Raw genomic sequence first — 26126 nt, 5'->3', positions numbered from 1 at the left:
ACATGAGCAATATTGAACAACGCGCGGTCCAGAGAACGATTACGCCATAGGTTACGCCGAGGACGAACACGCACGCCACGGCGTCGCTCGGCGCCGCGTGCGTCTATTTGTCGTACAAAAATCCCTCACGTGACCTGATCCTAGGAGCCTAGGGACAGCATCATTTAGGGATTTTTTAGAAGGCGCGATGCTGGCGCCGAGCGACGCCGTGGCGTGTTCGTCCTCGGCGTGATCGTTCTCTGGACCGCGCGTTGTTCAACATTGCTCATGTAATTGTGCGTGCGTTGCTTGTGTGTTGGTTGTAGGTTCTGTGTTACTTGGCGGAAAGCCGTGAGTAGTGCCGGTGCGGTAGTGCGGCTTTTGCCTCGGTGAGCTCTGGCAGTACAGAATCTGCGTTGTGTGACCCGTGCTTTCTTGAGAACCCACGAAACACGCAAGCAGCTATTTGATGTCTAAAAGATGTCTTGAACGGCTAATTCAAAAGCCTAGTAGCTGTCTTGATCAAGACATATTGTAGCCATGGACGTCTAGAAGTACTTCAGTAAGCCCTGCTAACGTTACGCTAAAAGTTGGCTAATGGACAGCTTGACAAGAACAACTGAAGACTTTTATTAGACATTCCCTCAAATTTTTGCGGCAGCTGTTACAGTAACACGACGTTTGCCCACAGTTACAATTTATTTTAAACGAGGCATGGACATCAGAAAAAAAAAGTTTATATTGTCGGATAGAGTGATGCACAGGTAGTTTTTCCAGATGTGAATCATGGGAATAGTGTAGTAAGACCTCATTGGTCAATTAGTGCTTTTTAATTAGACCAATCAATTGAATGCCGCCTGTCAGAACTATTTTGCAAATGAAACAAGATCTGTATTGTATGATGATATCATTCCAATGTTCACCCATTGACCTAAACAAGAACATCTCTGCATGAAACACGTCATTATTGACAAAACTTCGCCCTGCTGGGTTCCACCAAATTGAAATAGCCTCTAGCAAAGAAAAATTGTCAGTGATGCTGCAGTTCAGGCAAAAATTACATCCTGGTTTCAGCTACAGGGGGCACAATAGCATTACACCAGTATACGAAACAGAACACTGTGCTGCAATGAGTTAAGAAATAAAGGATAGTACACATCTGGAAAAACACTCTGCGAACCACTCTAACTAGCAATATAAATATATTTTTTCTGATGTCCATGCTTCATTTAAAAGTAAATTGTAACTTACTTTGTGGGTGCCTCTTGTAAGTAACGCCACATGCTTGCACAGCATCACGCAGAAATAATGGCCAGTTCTTCGGCATATCATCCATTAGTGAATTCCTTGTACGTTGCATGTTACCAGAACTGAAAGATAAATCATAATATGCTGTTATTTTTTTTCATAAACTGTACGATGAGCTTTTCATGCATAAAAGATGAGTGCAAGCGAAAATGCAGCAAGACATCAACTTCACACCATGTCACATACTCATACTTTATTACCTAATAAATTAGAAAAGACGCTGAAAGTGTAATCAACAAGAGTGACAAAAAGCAGGAAAGGTGATTATGGATAAATCTTGAAGATGATTGCCGCCGCTGCCAGAGTAGGCCAGCCTTCGTAGGAGAGCACTTGCTGCCCACAAAAGCTTGCTGTCACAGGCCACGCGTGACGGTTCTTGTAGACATAGGCAAGCAATACCTGCACAGAAGAGGAAAAAGAAGGCGAGGGAGGAAATGGGAATATTGAAATCAGAACTTCAATTAGTAATATGTGCTAAGTAAGAAGTTTGCTCACATTAAAAATAAATTTAAGCACTCCTTTCTCTTAAATTATGGGTATCTTTCGGTAAAAAGGTTAAAGGTTAAGGTTAAAATGACTAGTATATTTCCTATCATAAGAAGCCAACCAACACTGACACTAAGGACAACATAGGGGAAATTACTTGTGCTTAATAAATGAAATAAAGAAACAATAAATTAATGGAAATTAAAGTGGATGAAAGAACACCTTGCAGCAGGTGGTAACCGAACCCACAACCTTCGCATTTCGCGTGCTATGCTCTACCAATTGAGCTACAGCGGCGTCGTTTTCCCATCCACTTTCTTGGGTATTTATGTGTTCTAGTAGAACCCTGGGAGTGTTAGCCAGCGCCACAACTCAGAGACCTTGTTCCTGCCATATAGTCATTAAGTTGCATAGCAGAGTCAGCCTTTAAATTATTATATGGTGTTTTGTGGCTAAAAAGCCACTTATCAACCTGTGAAACAAGTCTGAGAAGCTTCCTGCAAAATATAATCAGTTTAAGACAGTAATTCACTCTGCAGGTAAATGATGTACTAACTTAATTAAAAAGTTAAATAGCATTTTATATTGTTAAACTAAAAGCAAGTTTGACATTTTGCACTGCCTAGCTGTTGCCTTCTTTTCAAACTTAAACATGACACAGTACAGAGTAAGCAGGTAGCATGCAAAGGAGGACTGGTGATAAAATAGTGTTCCAAAGCAACACTCCTAGCTGGATCAATCACTTTTGTTGATATATTTTCATGTGACCCCAATTGGTTTAGGGCAATACCTCACACAAATGATGCAACACCTTGGATGATGTGTCACACAAAATTGAAAGTATCTCATGATGTGATCAAACGATAACATTGCCCACTGTCTTGGAAGTGTTAACATGCTGTTTGCGCAAGAAAGTGCAAAGTGATTCATATAGGTAGCAAATTCATCAGTGCATCTATAGCCTCAGGTAATTCTGAGAATCTATGTTGACTCGCAGTTGAGAAGCCACTGCACACAAAAAGGTGTATTCAAGTAATGGTCCATGCTGAATAATTTCCCACCTAGTGAAAAGGCAAATGTGGCAGGCTAATGGGCTAGGGCAAATAGATTGCTAAATTTTAATAACACCTCCAATGATATTATTGAAATAGGTGATAAAAAACAGCACAGGTAAAATTGCAGTTATGACAAAATTTTAAAAGCACCTCTGCAAACTGCTGGAACCCTGAGCATCATGCCTGTTCTACACGCACATATGTTGCAGCGCAATCTACATCTCAGACGCAGGCGCCTCCACACATCACTTTGTGATCTCCTCACAATAAGGTTAAAAAACAGTCTGGCACAAGCTACCTGATGTGATTCATTTTGCAAGCGCCAGCCAAGTGCTGATGGTGGTAGAGCGAAATTGAAGTTTGTCTTTGTATGGAAGCCTCGGCCCATGTTTTATCAATTCTAGCAGCAAAGCACACCTTTTACAGCACACATAAATCTTAAATTACACTGCTTGCTGATGCTGTACAGTAAATTCCTGTAAAGAAACTAAATCACACAGAAAACATTTAGAATACCAAACTATTCAAATACTGGCTTGAATACATTTGTGCATTAGGGAAGCAAGGTGTAATGTACACTGTTGTAGCAAATTTTTACTCATGTATGGTACACTTGTATGACACAGCAGAGTTAATTTTTGAGTTCTTACATAGCAATGACTACCTACAGGTACATTTTGTAAGGCTTAGGGAAACTAATTATTAGTAGAACTGTGTATGTACACTGGCACTGAGAAATTGGTTATAATAGTGGCAGCTTATAATGGACCAGCGCAAAAAAAAAAATGCCCGTTTGTGAGACACCAACTAGCTATTTTACCACGAAGCACTCCCTGGCCTTAACCCATATAAAAAGCACTGGGAGGACCAGAGAGGGTACAGTACATTGGCTTACACTGATCATGATGTCCCGTCATCCAGCTAGCGCCAAGGTACAAGAAGGATGTCCAGCTGTCTATAGAGTGAAAGGAACAAAATAAGATAGCATCAAGTCAGTTGAAAGGCAGATTTGCAACTACAACTAAGATGACCCAGTCACAGTCATTCAATAATAAGTGCCAAGCTGTCGTGTTTTCACTCCCAGATGAAGCACCTACTAGGTTAAAGGTTTTGCTGCTTATTTAGAACAAAACACAAGTGAAATTTGTACATCAGCAGACGATTTAATTTGGAATTGTATAGATGAAGTAAACATAGCAGTTATATTTTTTGTTTTGCTATAAAGTGGGAACGCTACAAACTGCATAGTCACTGACACACACGCGCGCACACGCAAGAACAAAAGGACACAAAATAGGGCGAGTTCAGCCTGGTTCAGCATTACAGCCAGCGCGTCGTCTTCGATTGCACTCCTTTCGGTTGGTTCGTGCTACGTCAACCACAAAGACTAACAAGCAGGGCAAAGTTCTGACTGGTGTTGCGGAAGTCGTGGAGCGCGGTAGTGCTGAACGGCTGAACACAAGCAGAACCCTCGTATAAAAGTAATGACGAAAACTCGCAGGGCAGAAGAGCCCATATATCAAGAACTGTCGCGGGTAACACCTAAAAATATTCACATTGTTGACGAAAAACGAAGTGCAATGTATTTCACTTACCGGAAAAAGTGTTATCCGAACGTGCGACGTACAAAGACGCACCGAGACACGAAGGCGGCGAACGCAGATCCCGCCATTGTGGTAGTAAGCCCAGTAAGCCGTCGGCGAAAACACGCAATACAGCCGATGTCACGAAGCACTGATGCAAAACACACGGCAAACAGCATCAGCACAGCTAAATGACTCCAATTAATATCCAGTATAAATGTACAGAACGGCTTAGAATGACGCACAACTGGCATAACGAACCCACGACAGAGACATTGGGGGCGGCAGTGGCCGTTTTTTCAAACTTCCTGCCTCCCAGTGTTTCCAGCACAGAATGAGATGTCCGACAAATTTGGATTGTGTCGCCGAAGTGATCGCAGCGCGGTGGCTCTGTGACACCGCTGTGCAACGCCGGCGTTTCGCTCCTGCTGCTGTCAGTATACCTGCTGCGCGAGCATAGAATGGCTTCCAGGCGTCGTGTGCGCGCCCCGTATGGAAAACAATAACACGCCCTTGATTGTTGAAGTTCTGGTGCGAAATTATTTAATATCAAAGCCAATTAACTTATGTTGCTTCCAACGAGTTCGATTTGTCTGTGGCGTCTTTTATTCGCTAACGCCGACGGCCAACGGTAACCGCACTTTTAACACGCCGTTTGGCATTTTATGCACTTTTAGACAAAAAGATCTAGAAAAGTTTTTGAGTTAGACATTCTGAATGCGTTTACCAAAACAGACTCTAGTGACACCAGTAGTGGGTTTTGTCGCAGATAGAATATATACTAGCATATTCCAAGTGCTGAGGTTATGTTTAGAAGAAATTCTATTTTCAGTCTTATCATAGACCAAGACGTCTATAGCCGTTTGTAGCCGTTTCAAGAAGTTTTTAAGAGGTTCTGTGTTTCGTGGGAACCCGGCGGTGGTGACAATTGAAATATCGAACTGACCTAGCGCCTCGGCAGCGAAGTTCTGCGAACCGCGATGTGGCGTCGCCGTGTCCGACTTTGCTTAACGGACATCGAGGGATGTGCTGCTCGCTGCAAGTCATGTAAATGCAACTGCGTCGACCGCCCACTGTTCAGCGCTGAATGTGTGTTTGGTGTGCTGTGCTTGAAACGAGTGGTGCAGCCGTGCAGCAGAGGAGCAGAGTGGCTTTGGGGCTCCGTTTGCGCATTCACAGACATGTGCTCCCGTCTTGGTCTCATTAGCGGCTGTCGCGGGATTGTGGTGTGCTAGCTCCTTGCCAGGTATGAAGTTTACGACGCTAACACACAGCATGTTCACGTTTTTCCGCGCTATATGTCATCTGCATGACGGCCGAGTTGAAGACGAGAGATATTGTGTTCTTTGCGTTTGTGTGTTGTAAATTGCTTTCTATTGTGGAAGTTCTGGGAGTCTTATTACGCAAGGGTGCGAACGTGAACATAAACACATATGTGTGTCTGAAATTTTGAATTAACCATAATACCCTTTACGACTGATAAGTGGGCTACACGGCCTGTGTGAATCAGCTACCGTATGTTGCGACGCTCTTCCGTGTGGTAGACTGATGCGTGGTGTGCGTTTATTTCTGTACTGTTGTAAAAACCATTTGTTTATTCACTCAATACAAATGTACGGCTTCTTCGCCGCAGTACACTTTTGTTACGCGGTGAAGCATACTAAAAGTGGGAGGGGGCCACTATCAGCGAGCATAGCATGTCCACTTAGGCGACCTGAGAGGCGGCGGGTTCGCGAGTGTATGATTAAAGAACTCTTATTATGTCCAGTGACAGTGGCCCCTCTTCACTTTTAGTATGCTTCACCGCAGTACATTGCTTAGGCTTCACCGCGAAATATTCATGTATTGCGAGAAAGATAATCCTAAAACGCCTAATTATGCAAAGTTTCTTTTGTAGCTTGCTATACCGCAATACAGGGGTGTAAGTAAGCATCGTGCAGTAAAGCATACTAAGAATGGAAAGGGCACATAGGTTTACACTGTGCTCATTATTTTCAATTGTGACATAATCTGCAAGTGCATCTGTGCTCGTAATAAGCTTCATTGACAATTCTTTGTACATTACAAATTCATGTTGCAGGGAAGCTTACTAAAGCACATTCGCCATTACGGTACGTGTTATTCACCTTCAATGCAGGAGCACAATGCGGATTCTTGCCCCTGCTTTTGGCTGGACTGCACATGCTCTTTGAGAATTGATTCATTGTTCATAAGTGCACTGGTACTTTAGTCTAAACTGGAGGGCTCAAGTTAATATGGAAGAACAATTATATTAAAGGGACGAGATGTTGCCGAGATGGTTGCAGCACAGCTTTTTTTTTTCTTCCAGGCACCTTTTCTACTTGAAGTTTCCATTGCAGTGTTTCGAACCTCTTTGAACCAGCACATAGTGTATATAAAAATTGGACACTGATTGGGAACATCACCTAAGTTCGTGCCTATATAGAGTAAAAAGATGTAGCACGACCAGACAAAATAAAAGAAGGGGGTGGGCTGTAGCAATACTAAGTGTTAAATGGTGCTTTATCCTTTCCCTTGAGTTTTCTGTTTTTGTGCAGTTTTATGGATCCTCCGCAGTAACCATGCGAGTGCTGAGCTTGAGCTTGTTGGTTTCAAGTCTCATGGTTGTTACTAACAGAACAGTGTGATAAACGAACAAGGGCTTGGAGGCATCCGTTCACCTTGCTTGCCTCATGGTGCTGCTTTATAAGCACCGCGAGCATCCAGGCCAACTAGGAAGGGAGGTTTGTTGCAATTGCTTCTGAACTTTATTGCCTCCAAACCAACAGTGCTCCTAATGACAGCTTTTGGACAGTAGAATGCTTGCACCCAGCAAAGTCGTAAGAAGGAAGCGTTCAGGATGTGCAAAATGGGCTTTTGAAGCTGGCAGCATTACTGAAGGGGCTTTGCCCATCTGCCCTGTTTATGGATACGCAAAGATGATTTCCTCTTTAAGAGGGATTGTTTCAGAGGTCGTTACATGGCAATAGTGTTGGGTGTTTAGTAGCTTGTCTTTGCCCACTGTTAATAACCTGTTCCTTCTCCAGTGCCCCTGTGAAGTGCCTACTTTTTGGACACAATGTGCTCTCCAGGCATGCACACATTTTTAGCTTGTAAAGACGCCTATTACCTCTTGCCTCAAGCTGGTCCTTGCTGATGTCACCCAAGAAGGCATTGGGGAGTATGGCAATGTACACTTACAAAACACTGTTGATACCAGTGAATAATGGAGCTGCTGTTCTTTTTTTGTCCACTCCATCCTTGTTAGTTACAATGAGCAATGTCCGAACAGAAGGCATATGTAGTTGGTCGTGCATAGCCTGCACGCTAAGACTTGTTCGCATGTTATGACCTTAGCACAGTGTTTATATGTAAAAACCTTCTGATGTGTTGATGACTTCCTTCTCTATCATACTTTGCCTGATGGAGCCAGCAAGTGGGTCAACCAGATGTTCAACAGGCTTCCCACTAGTTTTCCCAGAGTCTCCTTTACCAGGGTGCTGCTCATAGATATCTTTTTTCTTGACCTTGCACTGCACTTCAACCATGGCCACACCTGCTAAACCTATAGCATGCAATCAAAAAGTGCTATACATCATGTTGCTCCAAACTCGTGACATGTGCTACAAGGCCTTGAGGAACACCCTCATTTATTTACGTCCTCATCATACTGTACGAAGCTCTGCATGATAAGTGCGACAATTAACATCTGCTGGTTTTTCAGTGTTAGTCCTGTCCAGCTTGATGAAAGCTATCCCGAGTGTTTCAAAAGCAAACGGCCGCTGCTGGACAAGAAGTGCTTAAAACATGGTCACTATAACCACATATGTCACACGAAATGAAGAAGGCCAATGAGTATACAGGCAGTTTACCTTATATCCAACAAGCTTGGTTCTCCCTTTGCTAGTGAGTAAACTCAACTTGCCCCGAATACATGGCCTGTGACAAACTATGTGCCAGATGCTGTGTCCCCTGCAAAGCTGAAGATGTGTACGAGATCCCGACACCCTGCAGCGGCTTCTACACTGGGCTACTATAAAAACAACTGCCTTTACTAATATGCAAATAACATGAAAACGTGCAGAAATTTGGCTATTCATTGAACCCAACTGCAGGTGCAAGCCACTCTTCCACCAGATGTGTGTTGTTCACAGAAACTGGAGCTATACAAATGCAGATAAAAACAATGATGTTTGAAAGTAGTAGAGTTGAACTATATTCTGCACAAGCAGTGCTACCTACAGTGCTGGTACCTTATAGCCACAATTCATGGCTGCACTATTCTTGAATTATTAGCTTCTATTATATTTATGGTGGCCATATATTGCAAATACTTATCATCCACATTGTGTGCAATATGGTTAAATGTCAATTATGATAGCCATTCCTAATCTGAAATGCAACAAAAGAGCAAATATAGGCAACAAATTGCAATTCAAAGAGACAAAAGACAACCAGTGCACAGGTTAAGTGACAGACTTCCTTTTATTGAAATGTCGCATGTGTCATGCCACCAGCAGTGGGTAGCAATCTTTCAAGCTTTGGTGCGACGCTGTAAAACGACCTTGGACACAAAAAACCGACATCATATTGTACAGAATGAAAGGGCAAGACTCCATCTAAGAACAGTCTATGGCACCACAAACTTGACATGGTGTAAAAAGTGTTGACATGCCCTGCCCATAAAGACAAAGCAACAAACGCAGAAAACACGCCTTAAAATGCAATGTGCAGAGTCTGAAACCAAGAAAAAACAACCCGAAAAAGGTTTCGCTAAGTCTTTCAACGATTAAAATTGTCAAACTGTCTCATCAGTTCTTACCTTGGGAAAGGGCCCTATGCTGAACTGGATCAAAGACTACCTTACTAACCGCACTCAATTTGTAGAAGTCAACCAGCAATATTCCATGAAATCTAGCATAAGATCCAGAGTTCCACAACAAAGTGTTCTGGCTCCAGTTTTATTTCTCATATACTATAATGATCTGCCTTCTAATATTCCAGTAAATGTTAGACTTTTTGCTGACGATTGTGTTCTGTATCAGGTAATCAATTCTCATAATGACCATGTGGCCTTGAATGACGCTTTGTCACTTGTGTACAAATGGTGTAACGAATGGCAAATGACTTTAAATATTAAAAAATCAGCTATTTTATCAATTACTAGAAAAAAGCTCGCATCAGAATTTAACTACACTATAAATAACGCCACACTTAACAAAGTAAAGGAGTACAAGTACCTTGGCTTAACATTAACACACGATTTCAGATGGGAGCGCCATGTTAACAACGTTACCTCGACCGCACAAAAAAATTGTTTTTCCTGAACAGACGTCTTAGACTAGCACCCCCAAACACAAAACTACTAGCATATAACACATTTGTCAGATCTGTATTAGAGTATGCTAACGTTGTTTGGTTTTCTTTCACCAAAGAACTCATTAACAAACTAGAAGCAATTCAAAGGAAGGCACTAAGATATATTTACAACAAACATAGGTTAACAGACTCACCCACAGAATTGCTAAAACAGGCCGGTATACTGACCTTACAAAAACGAGCCAAGCTTGCACGATTAAAATTTATGTATCAACTTATTCATAATGAATTGAAAATAGACAGTTCCAAATACTTATCTTTAGCACAAACACGACTCACCCGACATAAACATTCACTATCATTAAACGAACACCCATTTCATACGAAGAGCCATAAGCATTCGTTTTTCCCTTCAATGACACGTGAATGGAATAAGCTGGGCCCTAGTATTACAGGCAGCCCATCGTTAACTACTTTTTTGACATTAGCCGAAAATGAATTGCGTGCTTCACAATTATGATGTACCTGTGTCACAATCTATTTTGTGCCATTTTATTTCATTAGATTGTGTACATAATCACAATCTCTTTAACGACACCTTAAACGTATCTTATGGATTACTACCTCTTGTGTATACCTCACTTTTATAACTTGTATTACTTGCCATTACTGAGTACTAATGTTTATTTACGCAAATTTACTTCTTTTCCTGTTGTAATTATTGCTTACCACCATTGATATTTCACAGACTACCTCATTACCCCTTGTTACTCTTAAATTTAATGCTATGTATTATTGTATAATTTATGCCTACCATTTTGTTCACCTTTGTAAATTTTCTACCTTTGATTACCTGTTGTTTTTTTCTCGTAACATTATTACAGTGTATAACATTACTTTTCTGCCTAGTACATTGTCTGCCTCTGCAAACTGCATGTCTAATATGTCTAATCTTATTATTGTGCTAATTATTATTGTTACACTGCAAGATAACTATGTATGCCCTTCCTGTTATGATCCCTGATGGGATCGACAGTATGAATAAATAAATAATAAACAATGAACCTGCACAGCTGAAAAGGAAGGAAAGTCCAATAGCAGGGCTGCAGAAAATGTCACCGAATAAATATACTTTGCTTACCAACGATACCTATGGTTTAGTTGTGGTCTGTGTATAAACTAATTGTGTACAAAGTTTTCTTGTTTAGAATGGTTTAGCAGATAGGAAAAAATGACCATAAGAGCACCAGGTGTATGCATAGTCTACACACGAAAAGCCACTGCTTTCTTATATATTTTTTCTCTACTACTATTCATGAGTATTTAAGTGCCGTAATAGCACGGCTAACATCCTGCTGCAAAACACAAAATTGGGCAAGTTGTGGCATAAAGAAAATTGCAGCTTCATAATGTGAAACAATGATGCAGTAGCTGGTGAAATATGCGCAGGAAGCTTACTTCATGCAGTGTTTCTTGAAGTGAACACTTGCCAATGCAAGTCGCTAATCTCCATAAAAAAGTCAAATAAGTAAGATTCGTATTTCTTCGTGGGAGTTGTGCCTCCCAGTGCTGAAGTGGAAGGACTTGGCTTATCTTCCTCCTCTTTCATATCCGGACTTGGCCACTGGTCTACACCAAAATAACCCTTTAGCTTCTTACAGCTGAATTCGTTTTGGTTTTCTCAAATCTATATTTGGGCTACCCATTGCTAGGTCTCACGCTTAATCAAAGAATGAATCTTTGAAATGAATCAATTCTCAAAGAGCATGTGCAGTCCAGCCAAAAGCAGGGGCAAGAATCTGCATTGTGCTCCTGCATTGAAGGTGATTAACACGTACCAAATGGCGAATGTGCTTTAGTAAGCTTCCCTGCAATATGAATTTGTAATGTACAAAGAATTGTCAATGAAGCTTACCGCGAGCATAGATGCACTTGCAAATTATGTCACAATTGAAAATAATGAGCACAGTGTAAACCTATGTGCCCTTTCCACTCTTAGTATGCTTTACTGCACAATGCTTATTTACACCCCGGTATTGCGGTGTAGCAAGCTACAAAAGAAACGTTGCATAATTAGGCTTTTTACGATTATCTATCTCGCAATACACCACTATTTCGCGGTGAAGCATACTAAAAGTGAAAAGGGGCCACTGTTACTGGGCACAATAATAGTTCTTTAATTATACACACGCGCACCCGCCGCCTCTCAGGTCGCCTAAGTGGACATACTATGCTGGCTGATAGCGGCCCCCTCCCACTTCTGCGGCGAAGAAGCCGTACATTTGTATTGAGTGAATAAACAAATGGTTTTTACAACAGTACAGAAATAAACGCGCACCATGCATCCGTCTACCGCACGGAAGAGCGTCGCAACATACGGTAGCTGCACAGGCCGTGTAGCCCACTTATCAGTCGTAAAGGGTATTATGGGTAATTCAAACTTTCAGACACACGTGGTTATGTTTACGTTCGCACTCCTTGCGTAATAAGACTCCCAGAACTTCCACAACAGAAAGTAATTTACAACACACAAACGCACAGAACACAGACATATGTCTCGTTTTCAAATCGGCCGTCATGCAAATGACATATAGCGCGGGAAAACGTGAACATGCTGTGTGTTAGCGTCGTAAACTTCATACTAGGCAAGGAGCTAGCACACCACAATCCCGCGACAGCCGCTAATGAGACCAAGACGGGAGCACATGTCTGTGAACGCGCAAACGAAGCCCCTAAGCCACTCTACTCCTCCGCCACCCCCGCTGCACGGCTGCACCACTCGTTTTAAGCACAGCACACCAAACACACATTCAGCGCTGAACAGTGGGCGGTCGACGCAGTTGCATTTACATGACTTGCAGCGAGCAGCACATCCCTCGATGTCCGTTAAGCAAAGTCGGACACGGCGACGCCACATCGCGGTTCGCAGAACTTCGCTGCCGAGGCGCTAGGCCAGTTCGATATTTAAATTCTCACCACCGCCGGGTTCTCAAGAAAGCACGGGTCACACAACGCAGATTCTGTACTGCCAGAGCTCACCGAGGCCAAAGCCGCACTACCGCACCGGCACTACTCACGGCTTTCCGCCAAGTAACACAGAACCTACAACCAACACACAAGCAACACAAACATAATCACATTTGCAATGTGGAACATGTGTTGAACAACCCCCGCAGGGGCGTCTGCGTCAGCAGGCGTTTGGTGTGTTGCGACACCACGGACCCGAGCACACGAGGGTCGGACCCTCCCGCGTGTAGCCGTGCGCGGCTTAGCCGTGTCTGGGGAAAAGGGGATCCTGGGGGTTGAGCCGATGCTGGGTGTTTGGACCTTTAAGGCCCCCCGGCGGAGGCAACACACCTCTTCGGCCTCGGCTTCACATAGACGGCACCTCCAGGCTGACCCACCTGGAGGAAATCGGCAGTCACCTTTTCCTGTCCTCTCTTCAATCTTCGTCTTTCTCTCTAACTTTCAATCTTTCCTGTCTTCTCTTCGCTTCTTCTTACTTCCAGACTTCCAGGTGGCGAGGGTTAACCTGGTGTAGTTATCCAACCTTGGGTATCGTATATTGGGTTATAGTGACTATGTACAGCTGGCGTCTTCGTAGCTTTTGGGCTTCGTAGCGTCCCCTTGTTGGGCTCGGTGGTGGGCGGCTGGCATAGCTACCGAAGTGATATTTATTTTGATGGCTTTTTCATCATTCCCCCGACTCCCTGATCGCCCTCTTTCCAAGAGAGGGCGCACCGATGACTCCCTGAAACTTTTTGGCCAGACCAAAGAAATTTATCCAAAGTACCATGTCTTAAGTTGTGGAAACCCTGATAAAACAGCTCGAACCCTATCACCATTTGTTGTCGCAAAGTCTCTTACTGAGAAACTAGGTCCCGGCTACAAGGTCACGAAAATGGCCAGCGGCGATCTGTTGCTCGAAGTTAGTGACAAGAAACAGTACGAGAATCTATCTGGACTTGTTGAAATTAATAGTACCCCCGTCTCGATAAACCCGCATCGCTCTTTGAACAGCACACGCGGAGTTGTATCTGAACAAGATCTCCTTGATTTGAGTGAAACCGAGCTGCTTGAAGGCTGGAAGGAACAGCACGTGACAAATGTCCAAAGAATAAAGATCAGGCGGGATGACAAAGAGATCCCCACTAAACACATAATTTTGACATTCTGCACAAGCACTTTACCAGAGTACATTGAAACAGGCTATATGAAAATAAAACTAAGGCCCTACATTCCGAACCCACGCCGCTGCTTTAAGTGCCAGCGATTTGGTCACGGCTCTCAGAGCTGCCGGGGCCGTACCACATGTGCAAAGTGCGCTTCAAACGAACACCCTGCCGATAATTGTACCAATGCACACCGCTGCGCAAACTGCGAGGGTGACCACCCTGCATACTCTCGGTCATGTCCTTCTTGGAAGAAGGAAAAGGAAATAATCACATTAAAGATCAAGGAGAACATTTCTTTTCAAGAAGCGCGAAAGCGTATTTCTTTCCTCCATACTGCAGGGTATGCTGGTGCGGCGCGTAGGGGGGCAGCACCGCAGCAGACTGGGGCATCAGCCCGGCCCACAAAGAGTGTGGCCACGGCAGTGTCCTCAGCCCCCCAGGCGACAGTAGCGAGCGCTGCTGCGCCGTCTCTAAAGGACGGCCCATCGACCTCTGGGTTGGTGGCCTCCAAGGCTCTGCTTTTCGAGGCAAGGCCTACCCTGAAAACACCCCGCTCTAGTGAGCGGAAGTCCAGCGGCTCCCAGGAGTCGATGGACACAACCCCGAGCCAGAAGGCGCATCCAGCGCCTCGGGAGCAGCGCGAGTCTCGCGACCGCTCCAAAAAAGACAGAAACCGTACCATAATCACGGGGCCTGAAACGGCTCCGTAAGTCTTCTCTTTAAACTCCTCTTGACACACAGCATAAAAACACGAACAATATTGCTACACAAATAATACACTGGAACGTTAGAGGTCTTATCCACAACCTCGATGACATTAAAGAACTCTTACACAAACATAACCCAAAGGTGCTGTGTGTTCAGGAGACACATCTTAAATCCACACAAACAAACTTTCTTTGTCAGTACGCTATCTACCGTAAAGACCGCAACGAGGCGAATACCTCGTCTGGCGGTGTTGCAATAGTTGTAGACAAGTCCGTAGCCTGTCACCAGGTTGCCCTTCAGACGCCCCTTGAGGCAGTGTCAATTCGGACAATTCTTTTTAATAAATTGATCACTGTATGTTGCTTATACATACCCCCCAATTTCCATCTGGAAAAAAGTGATTTTTATAACCTAATCGATCAGCTTCCGGACCCTTACATACTCGCAGGCGATTTTAATGCACACCACACCATGTGGGGAGACTCGCGATGTGACGCGAGAGGCCGTTTCATTGAAAATTTTCTTGTGAACTCCGGTGCATGCCTCTTCAACAAGAAGGAGCCAACTTATTATAATATCCATAACAATTCATATTCATCAATAGACCTGTCTATTGGCTCGGCTTCAATTTTCCCGGACTTGCAATGGCATGTAATAAAAAATCCATATGGAAGTGACCACTTTCCTGTAATGTTAAATTCAATGCCTCAACATGAATGCCCCCTACATACACCCCGGTGGAAACTAGCCTCCGCCGAATGGAATGATTTTAAGGAAGCAACTTACTTATCACGAGATTTTATCACTGATTTTAACATAGACAATGCTGTAGCATATTTTACTTCATTTATATTCAACGCAGCTGAAAAGTTCATTCCCCAAACACAAGGTCTCTCTTGTAAAAGACGGGTACCATGGTGGAATGAAGAATGCAGACTGGCACGAAAGAAACAAAACAAAGCGTGGGGTTTGCTGCGTCGCTCCCCGACTGCAGAAAACCTTATTCAATTTAAACTGGCAAAGTCACAAGGGAGGCGCACGCGGAGACAGGCAAGGAGAGCTAGCTGGGAGAGGTTTCTCTCGGGCATCACATCCTACACTCAAGAATCTAAAGTTTGGAATGGTGTAAGAAAGATAAAGGGTCAACAAATTCACCCTCTGCCCTTAGTGGACGACCAAGGGACTACCTTGGAGGACCAGGCAAACGCTCTGGGCGAACACTTCGAACATGTATCAAGCTCCACACATTACACAAAATCATTCCTCAAATATAAACACTTAGCTGAACTTAAGACACTTGATCGTAAATGCCGTCCAGATGAACCTTATAACCGTCCTTTTAACATTGCCGAGCTTAAAGCTGCATTGAGCACATGTAGAAGCTCTGCTCCGGGAGCTGATAGAATCATCTATGACATGATTAAGAACTTACACGAAGACACACAAATGACACTCCTGGCACTTTTCAACTCTATCTGGGCTGCCGGATACCTCCCATCCTCATGGAAGGAGGCTATTGTTATTCCCGTCTTGAAGTTGGACAAAGACCCTTCCTTGGCGGCAAGTTATCGCCCGATAGCTCTTACAAGTTGTCTTTGTAAGCTATTCGAAAAAATGATTAATCGTAGACTAATACATTTCCTTGAACTGCATAATATGCTTGATCCCTATCAGTGTGGTTTCAGAGAAGGGCGGTCCACGACTGATCATCTTGTACGCATTGAAGCAAATATCCGCGACGCATTTATACATAAACAGTTCTTCTTATCGATATTCCTCGATATGGAGAAGGCGTACGACACGACGTGGCGATACGGGATCTTACGAGACTTCTCGGGGATGGGCATCCGTGGAAATATGCTAAACATTATAGAAAGCTATCTGTCGAAACGTACCTTCCGCGTGAAAATCGGCAATGTATTGTCGCGACCTTTTATACAAGAAAATGGTGTACCTCAAGGAGGTGTGCTTAGCTGCACACACTTTATCGTGAAAATGAACACCCTCCGTGCTTCATTACCGCCAGCCATTTTTTATTCTGTTTACGTCGATGATATACAAATAGGTTTCAAATCCTGCAACCTTGCAGTGTGTGAGAGGCAAGTACAACAGGGCTTGAACAAAGTATCTAAATGGGCAGACGAAAACGGATTTAAAGTGAACCCGAACAAAAGTTCTTGTGTGCTTTTCACAAGAAAGAGAGGCCTCGTTGCAGATCCCGATATCCAAATGTATGGCCAGCAAATCCCTGTGAACAAAGAGCACAACTTCCTAGGTGTCATACTTGACTCTAAACTAACATTTATTCCACACATAAAATATCTCAAGGCGAAATGCTTAAAAACAATGAACTTACTGAAAATTTTATCCCACACAGCATGGGGCAGCGACAGAAAATGTTTGATGAATCTTCACAAAAGCCTCATTCGATCACGATTGGACTACGGTGCCGTGATTTACCACTCTGCAGCCCCGAGCGCGCTAAAGATGCTAGATCCGGTTCACCATTTAGGAATTAGACTGGCCACTGGCGCTTTCAGAACAAGTCCCATTGAAAGTTTGTATGTCGAATCAAATGAGTGGTCACTCTGTCTCCAGAGAACATACATCAGCCAAACATATTTCCTGAAAGTCCACTCTAATCCTGAACATCCGTGTTTTAATACCCTTAACGATATGACATATGATACACTCTTCCGTAATCGTCCCTCTGTAAGACAGCCCTTCTCACTTCGTGTGAGGGAGCTTAGCGCTGAAATGGATGTCCCACTCAGACATTGCCTAATGCCTCCAGCTAAGCTGCTACCTCCTTGGGAGTGGCAGATGATACAATGCGATATATCTTTCATGCAAGTTACAAAACACGCTCCAGAGATTGAAATACAAATGCATTTCCGGGAACTCCAATACAAACACTCCTGCACGGAGTTCTACACAGACGCATCGAAGTCACGCGAGGGGGTGTCCTATGCAGCCGTCGGCCCATGCTTTTCGGAATCCGATGTACTGCATCCGGAAGCAAGCATCTTTACGGCTGAGGCCTACGCACTACTGTCGGCTGTAAAGCATATAAGGAGAACAAATCTGAAAAAATCTGTTATATATACGGACTCCCTAAGCGCTGTGAAGGCTTTGATGTCATTTTGTAAGCACAAAAATCCAGTAATCAATGAACTATATTCCGTCCTATGTAAATCATATATATGTAACCAGCATGTCATCATATGCTGGGTGCCGGGTCATAGGGGCATCGGAGGTAACGTTCTGGCGGACCAGATGGCCACATCAATTGCATCGTATTCTGCTCATCCTACTGCTGCAGTCCCTGTCACAGATCTGAGGCCCTTCTTGCGCAGGAAACTGCGAAACTACTGGCAACGCTTGTGGGACAGGGAAACAAATAATAAGCTGCACGTAATAAAGCCACAATTAGGGTTCTGGCCTTCTGCAATAAAATCACGGCGCACAGATGTCCTATTCTGTCGTCTTAGAATAGGACACACATTTGGCACCCATAACTTTTTACTCACCGGAAATGACCCTCCAACATGTGGCAGATGCGGGGAGAGGCTCACCGTGCTCCACGTTCACCTGGAGTGTCGGAAAGCCGAATCTGAGAGAAGGAGACATTTTTCCTTAGCATACCGGCAGCACATTCCCCTTCATCCAGTAATGTTTCTCGGTCCAGAACCGCTTTTTAATACAAACACTGTCCTAGGTTTCCTCAGAGATGTTGTCCTACACGTTATTAGTCCCATACATTCGTAGCGCTTCCTCTCTTGTGAGGATGCCGCTGTGAAAGTCATACTGTATAGCACATGCCTCCAGGCCCTTGTGTTTCAAGGGCTCTGGCGAGGCAGTAGTGCTCCAGGTAATTTTACCATCTCACAGATCTTTTATAATGCATCATTCTCTCACGATGCACTTTATTTCTCATTGAACATGTCATTATCATCGACATAATCTTATAACACATAGATTTTACGCACTCTAGAGCGACTAATTTTAAGGCCCCTTTACAGCCACGTCACATCAAGCTCATTGAACTCATAACTACATTGCGAATTCATCAACACTGGCTTGGCGCTCTTTGGCCATTACTGGCCCTTGCGCCAATAAAAACCAAACATTCGTTCATTCATTCATGTGTTGAACAACGCGCGGTCCAGAGAACGATCACGCCAAGGACGAGCACACCACGGCGTCGCTCGGCATGGCTCGGCGCCAGCATCGCGCCTTCTCAAAAATCCCTAAACGATGCTGTCCCTAGGCACCTAGGATCAGGTCACGTGAGGGATTTTTGTACGACAAATAAACGCACGCCTCGGCGCCAGCATCGCGCCTTCTCAAACCAATGCCTCCTTTACTAGATGCCTGCCGCGTGAGCCGAGAAGGTGGTTCCTGCCCCCATAGAGTTTCTCACTATAACACCTAGAGGGTAATCTGGCGCCACCGTCTATGGGAGTTTCTTAAAGGCCGGCGCTGGGTGCACGCGCGTGGCAGTCTTAAAAGGGGGCGTGCGTCCATTTGTCGTACAAAAATCCTTCACGTGACCTGATCCTAGGTGCCTAGGGACAGGATCATTTAGGTATTTTTGAGAAGACACGATGGTGGCGCAGAGCGACGCCGTGGCGTGTTCGTCCTCGGCGTGATCGTTCTCTGGACCGCGTGTTGTTCAACATTGCTCATGTAATCGTGCGTGCGTTGCTTGTGTGTTGGTTGTAGGTTCTGTGTTACTTGGCGCAAAGCCGTGAGTAGTGGCGGTGCGGCAATGCGGCTTTGGCCTCGATGAGCTCTGGCACTGCAGAATCTGCGTTGTGTGACCCGTGCTTTCTTGAGAACCTGGCGGTGGTGACAATTGAAATATCGAAGTTATCTAGCCACCATATCGAAGTGGCCTAGCGCCTCGGCAGCGAAGTTCTGCGAACCGCGATGTGGCGTCGCCGTGTCCGACTTTGCTTAACGGACATCGAGGGATGTGCTGCTCGCTGCAAGTCATGTAAATGCAACTGCGTCGACCGCCCATTGTTCAGCGCTGAATGTGTGTTTGGTGTGCTGTGCTTGAAACGATTGATGCAGCCGTGCAGCGGGGGTGGCGGAGGAGCAGAGTGGCTTAGGGTTTGCGCGTTCACAGACATGTGCTCCCGTCTTGGTCTCATTAACGGCTGTCGCGGGATTGTGGTGTGCTAGCTCCTTGCCTAGTATGAAGTTTACGACGCTAACACACAGCATGTTCTCGTTTTTCCGCGCTATATGTCATTTGCATGACGGCCGAGTTGAAAACGAGACATATAGTGTTCTTTGCGTTTGTGTGTTGTAAATTACTTTCTATTGTGGAAGTTCTGGGAGTTTTATTACGCAAGGAGTGCGAACGCAAACATAAACACATATGTGTGTCTGAAATTTTGAATTACCCATAATACCCTTTACAACTGATAAGTGGGCTACACGGCCTGTGTGAATTAGCTACCGTATATCGCGACGCTCTTTCGTGTGGTAGACTGATGCATGGTGCGCCTTTACGTCTTGCTGTTGTAAAAACCACTTGTTTATTCACTCAATACAAATGTACGGCTTCTTCGCCGCAGTACATTTCAGTTAGGCGGTGAAGCATACTAAAAGTGGGAGGGGGCCGCTATCAGCCAGCATAGTATGTCCACTTAGGTGACCTGAGAGGCGGCGGGTGCGCGAGTGTATAATTAAAGAAGTCTTATTATGTCCAGTGACAGCGGCCCCTTTTCACTTTTAGTATGCTTCACTGCAGTACATTGCTTAGGCTTCACCGCGAAATCATAGTGTATTGCGAGAAAGATAATCGTAAAAAGCCTAATTATGCAACGTTTCTTTTGTAGCTTGCTACACCGCAATACAGGGGTGTAAATAAGCATCGTGCAGTAAAGCATACTAAGAATGGAAAGGGCACATAGGTTTACACTGTGCTCATTACTTTCAATTGTGACATAATTTGCAAGTGCATCTGTGCTCGTGGTAAGCTTCATTGACAATTCTTTGTACATTACAAATTAATATTGCAATGAAGCTTACTAAAGCACATTCGCCATGTTATTCACCTTCAATGCAGGAGCACAATGCGGATTCTTGCCCCTGGACTGCACATGCTCTTTGAGAATTGATTCATTGTTCATATGCGCACTGGTACTTTACTCTAAACTGGAGGGCTCAAGTTGATATGAAAGCGCAACTTTTATTAAGGGGACAAGATGTTGCCAAGATGGTTGTAGCACAGCTTTCTTTCTTTCTTCCAGGCACCTTTTCTACTTGAAGCTTCCATTGCAGTGTTTTGAACATCATTGAACCAGCACATAGTGTATATAAATATTGGACACTGATTGGGAACATCACCTAAGTTCATGCCTATATATAGTAAAAAGATGTAGCACGACCAGACAAAATAAAAGAAGGGGATGGGCTGTAGCAATACTAAGTGTTAAATGGTGCTTTATCCTTTCCCTTGAGTTTTCTGTTTTTGTGCTTTTTATGAATCCTCCGCAGTAACCATGCGAGTGCTGAGCTTGAGCTTGTTGGTTTCAAGTCTCATGGTTGTTACTAACAGAACAGTGTGATAAACGAACAAGGGCTTGGAGGCATCCATTCACCTTGCTTGCCTCATGGTGCTGCTTCATAAGCACCGTGAGCATCCAGGCCAACTAGGAAGGGAGGTTTGTTGCAATTGCTTCTGAACTTTATTGCCACCAAACCAACAGTGCTCTCAATGACAGCTTTTGGACAGTAGAATGCTTGCATCTAGCAAAGTCTTAAGAAGGAAGCATTCAGGATGTGCAAAATAGGCTTTTGAAGCTGGCAGCATTACTAAAGGGGCTTTGTCCATCTGCCCTCTTTATGGATACACAAAGATGATTTCCTCTTTAAGAGGGATTGTTTCAGAGGTCGTTACATGGCAACAGTGTTGGGTGCTTAGTAGCTTGTCTTTGCCCACTGTTATAAACCTGTTCCTTCTCCAGTGCCCCTGTGAAGTGCCTACTTTTTGGACACAATGTGCTCTCCATGCATTCATGCATTTTTAGCTTGTAAAGACGTCTATTACCCCTCGCCTCAAGCTGGTCTTTGCTGATGTCACCCAAGAAGGCATTGGGGAGTATGGCAATGTACGCTTACACAACACTGTCGATACCAGTGAAACTAAATTAATGGAGCTGCTGTTCTTTTTTTGTCCACTCCATCCTTGTTAGTTACAATGAGCAATGTCCGAACAGAAGGCATATGTAGTTGGTCGTGCATAGCCTGCGCACTAAGACTTGTTGGCATGTTATGACCTTAGCACAGTGTTTATATGTAAAAACCTTCTGATGTGTTGATGACTTCCTTCTCTTTATTATACTTTGCCTGGTGGAGCCAGCAAGTGGATCAAAAAAGTGCTATAAATCATGTTGCTCCAAACTCGTAACATGTGCTACAAGGCCTTAAAGAACACCCTCATTTATTTATGCCCTCATCATACTGTATGAAGCTTCGCATGATAAGTGCGACAATTAACATCTGCTGGTTTTACAGCGTTATTCCTGTCCAGCTTGCTGAAAGCTATCCTGAGTGTTTAAAAAAGCAAACGACCACTCCTAGACAAGAAGTGCTTAAAACAAGGGTCGCTATAACCACATATTTCACACGAAATGAAGGCCACTGAGTATACAGGCGGTTTACTTCATATCCGACAAGCTTGGTTCTCCCTTTGCTAGTGAGTGAACTCAACTTGCCCCGAATACATGGCCTGTGACAAACTATGTGCCAGATGCTGTGTCTCCTGCAAAGCTGAAGATGTGTATGAGATCCCGACACCCTGCAGCGGCTTCTACACTGGGCAAACAGGCTACTATAAAAACAACTGCCTTTACTAATATGCTAATAACATGAAAACGGGCAGAAATTTGGGTATGCATTGGACCCAACTGCAGGTGCAAGCCACCCTTCCACCGTATGTGTATTGTTCACAGAAACTGGAGCTATACAAATGCAGATAAAAACAATGATGTTTGAAAGTAGTAGATCTGCACTATATTCTGCACAAGCAGTGCTATCTGCAGCGCTGGTACCTTATAGCCACAATTCATGGCTGGACCACCATGCAAAGGCACTATTCTTGAATTATTAACTTCTATTATATTTATGGTGGCCATATATTGCAATTACATATCATCCACATTGTGTGCAATATGGTTAAATGTCAATTATGATAGCGATTCCTGATCTGAAATGCAACAAAAGAGCAAATATAGGCAACAAATTGCAATTCAAAGAGACAAAAGGCAACCAGTGCACAGGATAAGTGACAGACTTCCTTTTATTGAAAAAGAAACGTGGCATGTGTCATGCCACCACCAGTGGGTAGCAATCTTTCAAGCTTGGGTGACAGAGGCAAAACTTAGCAAAATGCTACAATCACGCTGTAAACCGGCCGTGGACACAAAAAACCGACATCATATTGTACAGAATGAAAGGGCAAGACTTCATCTAAGAATAGTCTATGGCACCACATACTTGAAATGGTGTAAAAAATGTTGACATGCCCTACCCATAAAGAAAAAGCAACAAACACAGAAAACATGCCTTAAAATGCAATGTGCAGAGTCTGAAACCAAGAAAACACAACCCGAAAAAGGTTTCGCTAAGTCTTTCAATGATTAAAATTGTCAAACTGTATCATCACTTCTTAGTGAACCTGCACAGCTGAAAAGGAAGGAAGGAAAGCTCAATAGCAGGGCTGCAGAAAATGTCACCGAATAAATATACTTTGCTTACCAACGATACCTGTGGTTTAGTTGTGGTCTGTGTATAAACTAATTGTGTATAAACTTTTCTTGTTTAGAATGGCTAAGCGGATAGGGAAAAAATGACCATAACAGCACCAGGTGTATGCATAGTCTACGCATAAAAAGCCACTGCTTTCTTACTTCTTTTTTCTCTGTATTACTATTCATGGGAGTATTTAGGTGCCTTACTAGCACTGCTAACATCCCACTGCAAAACACAAAATTGGGCAAGTTGTGGCATAAAGAAAATTGCAGTTTCACTCATAATGTGAAACAATGATGCAGTAGCTGGTGAAATATGCACAGAAAGCTTACTTCATGCAGTGTTTGCTGAAGTGAACACTTGCCAATGCAAGTCTGTAATCTCCTTAAAAAAGTAAAATAAGAGTCCTATTTATTTGTGGGAGTTGTGCCTCAGTGTTGAAGTGGAAAGACTCGGCTTTTCTTCCTTCTCTTTCATATCCGGGCTTAGCCACTGATCTACACCAAAACAACCCTTTAGCTTCTTACTGCTGAATTCGTTTTGGTTTTCTCAAATCTATATTTGGGCTACGCATTGCTATGTCTCGCGCTTTGCTTGAGGAAAACAAGACACCAACAGCTCCATCCAGTAAATCTGAGAAGCCAAGCACTAGAAGAAGATTAATGAAGCAGATGCACCCAATCATTGTCATCACATGCAGGAAGAAAACTTGACATAGGACTGCCTTCACAAGTGGGAAGGTGATGTGCAAGAACTTGAAGGTGTGGATGCCAGCTCTATATACAGTATGTAGACATTGAGCAGGTGTTAGCCAATCTAGGCACCTGTTGGCTAGATCACGCTCTCCGGGATCAGTATTCACCACGACTGTACCTTCAGCAGAGTGGCTGAAATGTAGAATTGTGGACTGCCACTCTTTTGATCGTATGTTTAAATCCTTGCAGCACAATGAGAACTTTATTTGCAATACTCTAGCAAGAAATTCGGGAATTCCAGTGACAACACCAGTAGACATCAGAACAACCAGGGGAGTTAGCCCATAGCAGCTATTGCTGTAAAAAATAAGACTGGCATAAGTACAAGAATTGAGATGGGCATACTACATGCCTTTGTTCTGGTAGTGGTCCACTACTTTGGTGCTACAGTTAATGATCTCCACTGTCACTGGACATAATAATAGTTCTTAAATTATACACTCGGGCACCCGCCGCCTCTCAGGTCACCTAAGTGGACATACTATGCTGGCTGATAACGGCCCCCTCCCAGTTCTAGTATGCTTCACCGCGTAACTAAGCTGTACTGCGGCGAAGAAGCCGTACATTTGTATTGAGTGAATAAACAAATGGTTTTTACAACAGTACAGAAATAAACGCGCACCATGCATCAGTCTACCACACGAAAGAGCGTCGCAACATACGGTAGCTGATTCACACACGCCGTGTAGCCCACTTATCAGTCGTAAAGGGTATTATGGGTAATTCAAAATTTCACACACATATGTGTTTATGTTTACGTTCGCACTCCTTGCGTAATCAGACTCCCAGAACTTCCACAATAGAAAGTAATTTACAACCCACAAACGCAAAGCACACTATATGTCTCGTTTTCAACTCGGCCGTCATGCAAATGACATATAGCGCGGAAAAACGTGAACATGCTGTGTGTTAGCGTCGTAAACTTCATACTAGGCAAGGAGCTAGCACACCGCAATCCCGCGACATCCGCTAATGAGACCAAGACGGGAGAACATGTCTGTGAATGCGCAAACGGAGCCCCAAAGCCACTCTGCTCCTCTGCTGCACGGCTGCACCACTCGTTTCAAGCACAGCACACCAAACACACATTCAGCGCTGAACAGTGGGCGGTCGACGCAGTTGCATTTACATTACTTGCAGCGAGCAGCACAGCACATCCCTCGATGTCCGTTAAGCAAAGTCGGACACGGCGACGCCACATCGCGGTTCGCAGAACTTCGCTGCCGAGGCGCTAGGCCACTTCGATATTTCAATTGTCACCACCGCCGGGTTCTCAAGAAAGCACGGGTCACACAACGCAGATTATGTAGTGCCAGAGCTCATCGAGGCCAAAGCCGCATTGCCCCACCGCCACTACTCACGGCTTTCCGCCAAGTAACATAGAACCTACAACCAACGCACAAGCAACACACGCACGATTACATGAGCAATGTTGAACAACGCGCGGTCCAGAGAACGATCACGCCGAGGACGAACACGCCACGGCGTCGCTCGGCTCCAGCATCGCGCCTTCTCAAAAATCCCTAAACGATGCTGTCCCTAGGCACCTAGGATCAGGTCACGTGAGGGATTTTTTACGACAATTAGAAGCACGCTCTCTCGGCGGCCGGCTGGCTACGGTCGACTGCGGTCGGCTCTGTTCCGCGCTGGCAGCACCGCGGTTTATCCGCGGCATTTTTGTGTTCACTACAATGGCAGTTGCATCGGTAACGTTCCGCTCATTCGACTCAGCGGACAGCAGCTTGGTTGCTCCGCGCTGACGTGGCGAGTGCCGCGGGGGCACTCGCACTCGCGAAGCCGCGCAAGAACTCGGAGACGACGCAGCAGGAGGGTGTAGATGACGACGGACCTTGTAGATAGGCGCCAGTAGTAATTACGAACCGCCAAAGCGGTTCATAAACAACAGAGTTCCAGTAGCGGGGAAAAAGAAAACAAGCAAACGGGGCGAAAATCCGGAGCTACGGAAAAACACGTCCGAGCGGAATGAGA

At 44.3% G+C, this 26126-nt stretch overlaps 1 long non-coding RNA gene across 1 annotated transcript; it reads right to left on the bottom strand.

The window, feature by feature from the left end:
• Positions 1–496: 496 nt before the first annotated feature.
• LOC140217213 (uncharacterized) lies at positions 497–5041 on the bottom strand. The gene is made up of 3 exons (XR_011893742.1): positions 4424–5041; positions 3724–3783; positions 497–1686 (listed from the first exon to the last, which is right to left on the bottom strand). It is a non-coding gene; the product is annotated as an uncharacterized lncRNA (long non-coding RNA).
• Positions 5042–26126: the final 21085 nt, after the last annotated feature.

This window comes from Dermacentor andersoni, chromosome 4 (assembly GCF_023375885.2).
Source record: "Dermacentor andersoni chromosome 4, qqDerAnde1_hic_scaffold, whole genome shotgun sequence".
Classification (NCBI taxonomy): Eukaryota; Metazoa; Arthropoda; class Arachnida; order Ixodida; family Ixodidae; genus Dermacentor; species Dermacentor andersoni.
The sequence above is the reverse complement of the archived record's forward strand: the minus strand, read 5'-3'. Positions and strand labels throughout refer to the sequence as shown.